We start from the raw sequence: 13,230 nt of genomic DNA on the forward strand, positions 1-13,230 counted from the left end.
ATTACAAAAGGTTACGAATTAATTCAAATTTGGCTCATTTTAAGACATGGAACCGAGAAAACAATTTGTTTTTGTCCGTTATAAATATTTTTTCTGGTTCAAATTCTTTCCACTGTCGAAGTAAGTCTTGCTGCAACATTTTCACCAACTCCCAGATCTTACAAAAACTAAAAAGTAATAAAATTATTGAAAAATATTATAGGTGAGCCCCCCTCCCCCTAAATTTTTTGTGGTTACGTCGCTGGAAATGGGGTTAACATGAGAAAAATGTCTCTAAAAGCGAAGGGGCTCCATTTCTGAAGTAAAACATAGCTTCCAAGCAAAATAACAATGTAAAGAAACAAAATTTTTCAACAAAAAAATTTAACAAATTGTGTAGATTTACAACCCCTTAATGCATACGAAACCAAATATGGCTTCCGTACTTTTTACCCTCCCAAAATCAGGCCAATAATTTTTGTTCAATGAAAATTGGTTAATAGCATACACAATTATACACTGGATCAAAAATTAATTTTTAATTCCACTTTACTTCCCAAACAAACGCTTTAATTAACACTTAAAGTATGAAAATATTCTACACTTTCGATTTCAATGCACACGACTAATCGACTCACCTGTGATCATAAAATACACCTTTATTTTGCGTCGGACACACGAAAAAACTATCTCTATGGGTTCTCAGAAACACAAAGAAAAGGATCGTATTGAATCTTGACCACTTTTTTTTGACAGAGAAGAGAAAAGAGCATACAAACAGTCAAAACCATAATTGGCTTCGTATGCAGTAGAGGGTTAAAAGTTATGGTAGATGAACCAAATTTTGCATGAAGATTTTAGGATCCATCATTATTAAAAATCAAAACAATCCATTACAAAAAATATATATACCTACGAAATAATGGTATTTTTTGATGGAGGGGCAAATTTTAGGATATGCACTAAAGAAGATTCTTGTTCATCTTAGAAATAAGTGCTAATAGGCTAATTTTTTCATTTTAATCTTTGTTTGGATATTCTTTAACTACCCTCAAAAATCTAAAAGAATCTCATGTCCGCAAGTCCTAATTTTCTTGGTTTGAAGATAAGGTGCAGATTTGAAAAAATTGAAAAACTACACTTCAGATATTTGTGTCAGATCAACATGAATAAGGTGCATTACTTTTCAGGGATGGTCAAGTTGACTTGTTTGTGAGTTTTGTTGGAATAAGTGTTAAAAAATACCTTTAAATCATGTCGCTTATGTTGTCGCTTATGTTGGTATATTTTTTAGATTTTTGAGGGTAGTTAAAGAATATCCAAACAAAGATTAAAATGAAAAAATTAGCCTATTAACACTTATTCCTAAGATGAACAAGAATCTTCTTTAGTGCATATCTTAAAATTTGCCCCTCCATCAAAAAATACCATTATTTCGTAGGTATATATATTTTTTGTAATGGATTGTTTTGATATTTAATAATGATGGATTCTAAAATCTTCATGCAAAATTTGGTTCATCTACCATAACTTTTAAGGGTTTTTCGGCAGTAAGTTTGCAACTGTTATAATAATATGAGTTGACAGATGAAAAACAGGTATAACTTTTTCCAGAGACGTCAGATTGTCTTGATTTTAGATTTTTTGGAATCAGCATTAAAAAATACTTTGAAATCATGTATCATATGTGTATATAATACCATAGCCTATTTTTGCTAATTTTGAAAATTTCCATTTCGCGATTTGACCTTGAAATCGCGACAAGCGGACATGAGATTTTTCTAGACTTTTGAAGTATGTTATAGAATTGCAAAATGAAGATATTGAGCAAAAAAAATTTCTACTAACATTCATTCCGAGGTTAAACCCTTATTTGACTGGATTATAAATATTTAAAGGTATTCTGAAATTATTAACATTCTAAAGGAGAATGGGCATTTTGGACGTTGAGCGGCCATCAATAAAATTGGTATCAAATGAAAGAATTATAGCCCAGGAAAAACTTTTACTATGGACGTTTCGCTGTATTGCGTTAAGAATGCAAGATAATGCAGTATTAATATTGTTATTGCATTGTTCAATGTATGAAGGAAAAACTGATTTATATTTTTATATGGAATATAAAATATGATGCTCTGTCATTTTCCCTGAGCATGAAGACATTAATCTTGAAAATCCGACCAATAGAACTCATAATATAAGATTTTTAAGATAACCATTTCAGGTTCGAAAGTTTTCAAAGAATTCAAAGTAACAAAAAATTGAACAACAAAACTCTAAAAATAGGCTTGAATTTGTTGTTTTAAAATGCTTATAGTTTGGGTCCTAGTGGTTGGATATTCAAGATAAAGGTCTTCAGACTCAGGGAAAATGACAGAAAATAATATTTTGCACTTAAAATACACAATTGAGTTATAACATTGAGACATATATATAAAGTGTTAAATGCAAAAATGCATTTTATCCGTTATTGAAATACGTCACAGGGATAAAACTTCTGCACAATATATGTAAACCTTAATTACATCAAAAAATAACAAATTCATTCCTGGCCGCGTAACGTCCACGTTAACTTGCCCATTCTCCTTTATAAATAGATTTTAAATAATTACTTAATTTTTTCCACTCGTAGTTGTTTAGAAGATCGATGGTCTCTTTCATGGATAATGAATGTTTTCCCAAGAAAATCAACCTTTTAGGTCTGAATATTGGGCATATACTTATAAAATCCTCTTTCGCGCGTTACACAGGGAACAAAACTGGTTGAAGCTTCCATTGTAAAAAGGGTTGCCGTTTAAAGAGAGAACCTCTTATGTTGAAGGGGCATCATCTCCAGCCAGTGCTGCTCACCTTATGCCAACGGTTAAAAAAGTAATTTATCTAAAAAAAATATACATATTATGAATGTATATATTTAAAACATCTTCCTACCTCGTATTTTTGTCCAATATATTTCCAGGCTTGGCATCAGCAATTATAGTTCTTTTTGCGGATCTCCAAACCGTTCTTCTACCAATCTGGAATTACATTTACGGTTAATTTGCACAAACCTCTTTCGATATCATTCATGTTTGCATTTTTTGGTGTATCTAAAAAGATCGTCGAGATCGATTCTTATTTTTACAAGCTTCAACTTTTCTTCTTCCGTCCCTATAGAAACAAGAATACAATAATTTTATTATTGTTTTTATTGATTTTGTTCAAACTTAAATTTAAAGTATGTTTTTCTTGAAGGGCCATTCCGCTATAGAAGATCTTCGGCATAACTTCTAATTTTCAATATTTTACGATTTTACAAATAATAATTCAGAGTTAGTTTATTGTGAAAAGAAAATATATTAAATTCATGTATTTATTAAAAAAAAATTATTAAGAATAGCACATAATAGTTATCAAGAATAGATGTCGGCACGTCCGACTTGCCAGGCAACCTTACTACGATTGCCCAACTCTCGTTGGCGGTAAGTATGGAGAGGAAGCACACTTCCCCTATACTCTATTTCCTCTCTTCTCGTTACAAATATTTGTTACTTTTTTGTAATAATAACAAGTAAAATACCTGTTTTTAATAAAAACAAGCAAAAATGAGTCCAAATTTAACAGAAACATTTGTTTTATTGCGCTCGGGAAGGCTTTAATGCAAAAGAGTTGGTACGAACTGCAAATATCATGTCTGGTAATACAGGCTTAAAATTTAAATTACTGACAGCTTCAGACTAAACTTACTTTCTCTTGCTAGACATAGTGGTGACCGTGACACATCGCTGGCTAAGAATTATTGGGTTGTATGCCAACTCAGCTTAGTTTTGAGAAAATCGATCTCAAAGTTTTTTTTTAAGACTAGTTTTTGTATAAAATAGTTAAATAGCAGTAAATTATTGATGTTATTTTATAAAGAACCCTAAAAAGTCATAAAACCATGAAAAAAAAAACAATAATTTCACCACAAAAAAGGATTTTATGAGCATTAAAAAAAAAATGACAGAACCTTTTTATGAAAAAGTTTGTTAAAAATTATGAAAAAAGGTTCTATGTTGAACATAGAACCTTGTTGTTATAAAGAGCTTACATGTAAAAAATGGATTTTATACGAAAAAAAATGTGCTTCGGATAACCTGAGAGTATTCCTGAGGGAGGAAAACTTCAATGAGGGCATGATCCAAAAACCCTGGATAAATGGCCTTCAAGTGAGAGGGCTCCAAGACAGCCAATATGATCTTTTTTTACAAGCCTGTCAGTTCGAACCAAGGTAAGCCAAGAACATGTATTTTAGCTAAAAAACACTTAAAAGCTTTTTTGTGTAACAATTTTAGCACCTATGATTTTTTAACAGTTACTAAATTAGAGGGTTCAATTACCGAAAACTTGCTCTTGGCTTCGGCGTACTTTGCGTATGACCAGCAGTCACCGCCGGTTGAGGTACGCAGAGTGACATATGAAGCTAATACATCAAAGACTAGCCTACTCATTGGGTGTGACGCATTGGGTAGTTCAGAGATCAACGAGCGAGGTGAGTCATTATTTGATTATATTATTGAAAATAACCTAACTATTTGTAACAGAAGTACTACTCAAACCTTCATTTTCCCGAGTTCAGGCAACTATGAAGGGTGGGAGGATGTACTAGATATTATAGTAGGAGATCCCGCCATAGGACGACCTACCCATAAGGCATAGGGTTGCCAGGCCTTAAAGTTTATTTTTCCCTATTTTTGAATACGCCACCCTGCTTATATGGCAACCCAAAGAGTTATAAAAAAAATATTATGTCATAGGAAATTTAATTTGAAAATTTTAATTTTCAGGATTTTTTAAAATTTGAAGTTTGAGTAGGGTAAACAAAGATAGATTTAGAAAATGGGCAAAAATCTATTTTCTAAACAAAACGTAATAGAAATAAAATTGAAATTGGATTCGATAGATATTATAAAAATATAAAAATACAAATAAAAAATGTAAAAAATCTACAACTCGAGATAGAGTCTTTTTAAAGTTATGATACTCCAATTCGATATTTGAGAAATAATTCACCAAAAATCAGTATTCAATTTTTTTAAAATATTTTTTATTTGATAAGTTAGAAAAAATAAAATAACTTGACACGTATTTGTCAAATTTTTAATTTAACCTACCGTTTTTGCGGGGGGATTTTTTGAAAGGGTGCTTATTTTCGTATTTCAGTATATTTAAGGAAAAAATCCCGTCATAGGACGACCTATCCACGTCATTATACCAGTTGAAAGCTATATTTTCCTAAGGGTAGTGTCTAAATAAACAGTTTGCACATGGGTTGCCTAGCGATATCCTGTCAAGGCATAGGGTTGCCAGGCCTTAAAGTTTATTTTTCATTATTTTTGAATACGCCACCCTGCTTATGCCCAAAGACAAAGAGTTGTAAAAAAAATATTATGTCATAGGACATTTAATTTAAAAATTTTAATTTTCAGGATTTTTTAAAATTTGAAGTTTGAGTAGGGTAAACAAAGGTGAAAAGAAAAAGAAAATGGGCAAAAATCTATTTTCTAAACAAAACGTGATAGAAATAAATTTGAAATTGGAATCGATAGATATTATAAAAATATGAACGCCACACATACAAATAAAAAATGTAAAAAATCTAAAACTCGAGATATAGTCTTTTTAAAGTCTTGACACTCCAATTCGATGTTTGAGAAATAATTCACCAAAAATCAGCACGAAAGGTATTTGAAATAATGTTTATGTTATTAGAGAGCATAAATAAAATAACTTGACACGTATCTGCCAAATTTTTAATTTGACTTAGTTTTTGGTTCCTGTGTATTTTTGAAGAATAACACCGAAACAGTGAATTGAATTGTAAAAATCTGTAATTCTTCAAAAATACACAGGAACCAAAAACTAAGTCAAATTAAAAAATTTGGCAGATACGTGTCAAGTTATTTTATTTATGCTCTCTAATAACATAAACATTATTTCAAATACCTTTCGTGCTGATTTTTGGTGAATTATTTCTCAAACATCGAATTTCACGGTTTTGACTTATAAACGTCCATATCTCGAGTAGCAGATTTTTTACATTTTTGGTTTGTATGTGTTACTTATATAATTTAACAATATCTATCGATTCCAGTATCAATCTTTTTTCTACCACTCTTTGTTAAGGATATAGCGTTTTGACCTTTTTTTAAATTTACCTCAGTTTCCCCTTCTAAAATGTCAAATTTATAAAAGTCCTGAATATTCAAATTTTTAAATTTAATTTTCTCTGGCATAAATTTTTTTCACACCTCTAACACTTACCATATAAGCAGGGTGGCTTTGTCAAAAATACTCAAAATATAAACTTTAAAGCGTGGCAACCCTATGCCTTGACAGGATGTCGCCAGGCAACCCATGTGCAAACACTTTCTTTAGACACTACCCTTAGGAAAATATAGCTTTCAACTGGTATAACGAGGTGGATAGGTCGCCCTATGACGGGATTTTTTCCTTTAATATATTGAAATACGAAAATAAGGACTTTTTCAAAAAATCCCTCCGCAAAAACGGTTAGTTAAATTAAAAATTTGACAGATAGATACCTGTCAAGTTATTTTATTTTTCCTAACTTATCAAATAAAAATTATTAAAAAACAATTTCATTCTGATTTTTGGTAAATTATTTCTCAAATATCGAATTAGAGTGTCAAGACTTTAAAAAGACTTATATCTCGAGTTGTAGATTTTTTACATTTTTTATTTGTATGTTTGGCTTTCATATTTTTATAATATCTATCGATTCCAATTTCAAATTTATTTCTATCACGTTTTGTTTAGAAAATAGATTTTTGCCCATTTTCTTTTTCTTTTCACCTTTGTTTACCCTACTCAAACTTCAAATTTTAAAAAATCCTGAAAATTAAAATTTTTAAATTAAATGTCCTATGACATAATATTTTTTTTATAACTCTTTGGGTTGCCATATAAGCAGGGTGGCGATTGAAGGCTCTTTTGAAATTAAAGCTTTTTACAGCATAAATCTACCAAAGATGTGAACAGAGACAACCAATTTGCATACACTTTTCCTTTTTACGTATTAAAAATTTAATGTAACATCGTGAATGAACCAGAATTATGAGCAAAATTAAAAACAAATAATTATACTTGAAGTCTGATTCAAGTAATTATACTTGAAGTCTTGAAGCAAAAGTTATCTGAAAATTAAAAAAAAAAAAATCAAAAATCTCATACCACAAACAATTGTTTGCGTGTTTTGGACCTTTTTTGAAAGCGGCTATTTTTGGCTCCAAGATTTCTCAAAATCGGCTCCTTGCCTCTAAAATATTCTGGAAACACTGAGTGACACATCAAATTTAACAAAAGCTAATAATAGGTGGCACAGTTTGACTAGCTGCGCCATATCTAGGAAAATCTGGCCCACCTATAATAAATCCAAATCCAATGATTGATCTCCAGACCCAGAAAAGATATTAGCAGAATCGTTGCGGTGTGCACAGGACATTGGCCGATAGGGGAACATGCAGCAAAGTTGGGTATACCTATGGTGACCATCCGTTCATTATAATAATGAACTGTTCATTATTTGAGGGACATGTTCATTATGAATTATTTTGTGTTAAAAAACATAAAATTGTTCATTATTTCAAAAGCTGTTCATTTTTTGTTTAGTATTTATAATTTTGTTGAAACAAAAACGATTTTTTTGAATGTGCAAAAACCTTAACCCCTTGTAGCCCCATGTGACATTTCTGTAAACTGTAACAAACCGAAAAAGATCGCACAAAAGCTGTAAAAACTATATTTTTTTCCTTTTGAAGCTTCTAACATAATCTTTAAGTTTTGCTCTATCGAAATAGTACGCCATATTTCTAAGAAATGGAACCAATAATTTTTAATTGGCAATTAATGTTGAAAGTTGGGCTTTTTTGAAAATAAGCAAATTTGTGAAAAAAATACGAAATTCAGAAAAAAATAGTTTTTCTGGATAAACCAACGGGGTTTTATTTTTGGAATTTAGGAAAGTGCCTAAAAATAAATATTAGATAGTTTTTTGCTTAAATTTTTGCATTTATATACAAAAATAAATTATTTAAACTTATTTTTTTACTCCCTTAAAATCGAAATAACTAAGTAAATAATGAATTTTATATATGAATTATAATAATGTCGATGGCCATTATTAATTTTCAAATCTACGATCTTGGGTTACAAGGGGTTAATCTAATTTACATTATGAATAATTATTTCTATCAAAAAAACTAAACCGACTTCCATTGATCGAAACTGCGTTTTATGTTTTTTCTCATATTTTCTATAGCCAGAACTGGGCAAAAAAAAAGGACCAAACCGCAAGCACCAGCTTTCCAATACAAAAAGAATTATCAAAATTAGTTCAGTCAGTCCAAAGTTATGAGGAAACAAACACAAAAAAAAATACAAACGAATTGAATACCTCCTCCTTTTTTGGAAGTCCTTAAAAAGAGAAACGATTTTAATTCTTGTGACCCTGATGCTTTTGCCGAATATTCGAGTGAAAATTGCACTATGGGAAAAAGAGTCAGAAGACAACTACAGTAGCTAGTTGGACGGAAAGTTTAAAAAAAAAATTTCAACGTTATAAAATATGTGGAATTAGACTTGGATTTTGTTTTTGTGTTACACAAAATTAAAAAAAAAAGCAATAGTTAGAAACTCGGTTAACTTATTGAGCCGTATGCATAAAAGGTAGCATATGCTTTTACTAGTAAATTTTAATAGTATTTACTACTTTCCATATGCATAAAAAACATAGCAAATGCTGGAAAGGTATTTACTAGAAGAATAGTATTTACTAGTTTTGGATGAATTTTTATAGTAAATACTGGTTTTGGTATGCATAAAAAACTAGTACGAACTTTTATTTTCTAGTATTTACTGCTAATTTTTCAAGTTTCTAAATACCAACTTGAACATTTACTAGTAAAAACTTTCTCATGTTAAATATCGACATTACAGTCGCAACTTTACTTTCAAAGCAATTGGTTTGCAGAGGATTTATTTCGAGTATAAAATATGGCAGCTTTTTTCAATTAAAGATCTGAAAAAATTTTTAAACAGCGAAGAATGCCCGCGAATAATAATTTTAAAATGCTCTACCTTTTTGAGAAAGATAACGTTGAGTGGCTAAGCGAATATTTTATGGGTAAGATATTTTATTTGCAATTATTTGAATCTGATAAATTAATTTATCCATTTTACAATAAAAAATCTCAAGGTTCTCAATCTGAAAGAAGGGGAGGAGCAACGTGAATTAAATTATGTACTAAAATTAAAATGCTTTTTTCGGCATTTGCCCTAAGCGTATAAAACTCCTTAACCGCCTTAAACACCAGTTGTTATTATCAACAAATTGTAATACAAAAAAATTGGTGACAAAAGAAGAAAATTATAGAACGTTGAAAATACAGAACAAAAAAAAAGCAACAGCGTTTATGTAGGTATCTAGTATATACTATTACTTTCAGATGAATTAGTAGTATTTACTGGGATGAATCCAGTATTTACTACTAGTTTATACTAGCTAGTAGAAACTAAAGTTTATGCATACCGAATGTAGTAAATACTATTAGTTTCAGCTTCTACTAGTAGTAATAGTATTTACTATAAACCTTTTACTACTAGTAATTACTTTTTTTTATGCAGATGCCTCATTGTTTTAGTTCATTATTTGAAATTTAAAAATATGATCACCGTAGGTATACCACACAATACGTATTGTCGCAGCTGTTTGGACCAACAAGAAGAAGAAACGGTCTTCCATTTTCTATGCCAATGTCCTGGCCTAGCTAGGAATAGAGCACTTTTTCTGGGGAGTGAATTCTTTAATGTCATAGATAACATCTCAGAATCAAAGATCAAAGACTTGATCTCGTTCCTCAACGCAATAAAGTGTATTTAGAACTGTCTAAATAGTTGTTTTCCCCTTTCTAAAATCAATTTAAATTTTAATTTAAATAAATCCATTAATCACTCACAGGTTTCATGAGTTTTGGGTCATCAAGCTCGGTTGCTTTGCCCGCTGTCTCTACCTACCTACATATGCCTATATACTGTTACAATTTAAAAATTAATTCTATTACGCATAAGTTTTTGATTAGTTGTCATACGCAAAACGAAGGAGATGCGGTGCATTCAATAATAGAAATAGAAGCTAAAAAATGCCTTAAGTCTGGACCTATTTACGTGCCTTTTCAAAACAAATGTGACATTCGAAATGCAAAAAAAAAATGGAACACCATTCACAATAATTAATGAAATGACTTACGGAGATTTCAAAACAAAAATCAAGTTGTAAAAGCAGAAACACAATCACGCTTTGCCAGACGCTTCGTCGCGTTAAGTTGAGAAATCCTCAAAGCCCGCTTCTGTCACTTTGACTTTGAAAAGCTGATTGAAACATAAAATCTGCTGTCAAATAAAAAATAAAATGCATGACTGGGTCGCACGAACTTGCTCTTAGAGTTAAAGTTCCTTTAACTTTTTATATAGGAATTTGGAAAAAAAAAAATAAAATAAAATCTGAAATCAAATTGCCCTCCAAAACAAGTATGCAGTTTTGATTGAAATATTAAGATGCATTTTTAGAAAACAAATTTTCAAAATCCTTAGAGCCGTTTTTAAAAAAAAAACTAATTTTTTATAAATAATTTTTTGGAAAAAAAGTTTTAAAATAAAATTAGTATGCCATTTTTAAGAAATCACTAATCAACATCTTACAACAAAATTTCAAAAAAATTCAATGTCCCGTTTTCGAAAAATTGATTTTTCAAAAAAAATTTTCAAATTTTTTTTAAAAATCCAAAAATTATTTTTTTGGAAATTTTATTTTTGATTTATATTTATAGCAGTTTTGTAGATAATCGGATTTGAAAAAAACGGTTCTATGGCAGGTACCGTTAATAATGATTTTCAAACAAAAATATTTTCATTAGAAGATCGACCTTATCTTAGAACTAACATTTGAATTTTTTAAACGAAATCGTTGGCGCCGTTTTCGAAATATTTCAATTTTACTAAAATCGGTATATGACAAGTACCGTTATTTTTGGTCCAAAAAAATTAATTCCAAAAACCCCTCTGGAGAGTCGCCAAATAACGCTACATACCAAATTTGACGTTAATCGGTCCATCCGTTTAGGCTTTAGCTCTTTATACAGACAGACAGACAGACGGACTTCCGGGACCCACTTTTTTGGCATTGTCTACCATCGTAATGTCATGGAAAAATGTTATCTCAACTTTTTTTTTTGTACGAATGCATAACTTGATATATAGTACCTATATCGCAAGTTAAAAAAACACTGTCACTCACAAAATTATTGGGCCAAGTCTTCATCTTGATTTGAATGTGGGAAAATTAAGGAGGATATTAATGTGTTGAAAAATACATAGAAATTCGTTTATTTTTTAATCCTATAGTTGTTATAGAAGCAAAACCAATCAAAATATATTCTTTTTTAAAAAGAAATAATAATAAAACTAATCTACCACATCGATAAATTGTTGTTGTTTTTAATACGTAAATTGTTTTGATATAAAATATCTTGATGTCGTTTTTTTGTGCAAAATCGATATAGAGAAACAAAAAAACACACCTAGTATTGTAATATTTTTTTTTTAGTTTTCATTTGGCCCAATAATTATGTATGTGGGTCACTGTAACTATGTCTGATAAATGTCAGAAAGCGAGCAAAAATAGCTGAACCTTTGCTCGCTTTCTAACGTTTCCTTACGTTTGTCAAAAAAGCGTACGTAGAAAAAGCGTTATTGTGATAGGTTACACAGATTTCGTATGGTTGAACTTTTGGCAGTTGTCAAAATCGAAGTCAAAGTATGATTGTGTTTCTGCTCGAGGATATAAAAGACATCAAATTTGACAAAACTTAACTTAACACCCTAGCATACAGGTCTTTAACCGACTTCCGAATGACTTTAAAAATTTACCAATTTTTAATTTATTTAATCCAAAACTTACACATAGTAGGTACAGTCAAATGACACGAAAAAAAAAAAACGAAAAACCTCGTAAACTCGTAAAATGTTTTAAATACAATAATGAAATTATAAAATAATCATTTTTATCAAAAAAAAAAAAAAACAAAACCGACTCCCATGGATCAAAACTGGGTTTTATGGGTCATATTTTCTATAGCCAGCACTGAACGACACCAGCTTTCCAATACAAAAAGAATTATCGAAATTGGTTCCCTCAGTCCAAAGTTATGAGGTAACAAAACGAACTGAATAGGTGCTTCCTTCCTCTAATAATGAAAACTATAAAATAGCCATGTTTCAAGGTCAACCAACAATAAATAGCTAGATCGAAATTCTCACACGTCACACTATTCTTTATACAATAACGGAAGCTTTAGTTGTTTGTTAGTCAATATAGTAATTTATGAAAGGAAAGAATTTATAAATGAAAACGTATCATACTGTTACCTAAATAGAGCCACTATTTCACCAATTTAACAAATATTTTAAATATGTTTCAGTCTTTTGAATGCATTAGCAGAAGCGGGAAACACACTTAATATTATTTCAACATAATCGACGAAGAAAGATATAACCGCTCGAAATAATTTAATCAAATTTAATTTAATTACAAAGTGAAAGAAGAATATTAATGAATTTATTATACTGTTTTTATGTTATACCTGCATATTTTTGTGAATATTTTGCAATCGCAATGTCACATGACTTTTTAATATACATAATGTAGAGATTGAAGCCCTGCAAATACAAAACAACATAATGTTCCCCACGCACACATCGAAATAAGATTTTATTTTTCTTTCCTCATTTGCATGACATACCAATGGCGATCGAATAAGATGGTACGTGTTGGGCCATCTTGTGTTTTAATAAATTTAGTCATCTGATAAAAATCTGAACAATAAAAATGAAAGAAAAAAAATATAAAAAATGTTGTTTGGTCATGTGGGCAGTAACGAGTAAAAATTGGTCACGAGTCACGAGTTAAGATTGGTTCACAAACAGATAATTTTTTGTTTTGATTAGGCCAAAGACAAAAATCCATCGTTTTTTAAATATGGAAATTGATTTTAATTTTAAGTCTTTTCGACATTTAGTTTGTTCCATCTTTCAAGTAGTAGGTGCTCTGATAACACTGGTCAACAAGGTTTTTGTTTAAGCAACCAAAATTTACTCTTCTATAGGTTTTTTTTGTGCTAAACTCGAATCCGAAGTCAACGTTCTGTCACATCATTT

General features: G+C 30.2%; 1 long non-coding RNA gene across 1 annotated transcript in view; it reads right to left on the reverse strand.

Moving 5' to 3' along the window:
• Window positions 1-1,399: 1,399 nt before the first annotated feature.
• The window catches only part of LOC129916071 (uncharacterized), an 88,433-nt gene continuing 76,602 nt past the window's right edge, over window positions 1,400-13,230 (reverse strand). Inside the window, exons 2-3 of the long non-coding RNA XR_008772403.1 lie at window positions 2,911-3,129; window positions 1,400-2,859 (exon numbers count right to left, since the gene is read on the reverse strand). This is a non-coding gene — a long non-coding RNA (uncharacterized LOC129916071). The remainder of the gene's footprint in view (window positions 2,860-2,910; window positions 3,130-13,230) is intronic.

The sequence above is a fragment of the Episyrphus balteatus genome, chromosome 1, assembly GCF_945859705.1.
Source record: "Episyrphus balteatus chromosome 1, idEpiBalt1.1, whole genome shotgun sequence".
Taxonomy (NCBI): domain Eukaryota; kingdom Metazoa; phylum Arthropoda; class Insecta; order Diptera; family Syrphidae; genus Episyrphus; species Episyrphus balteatus.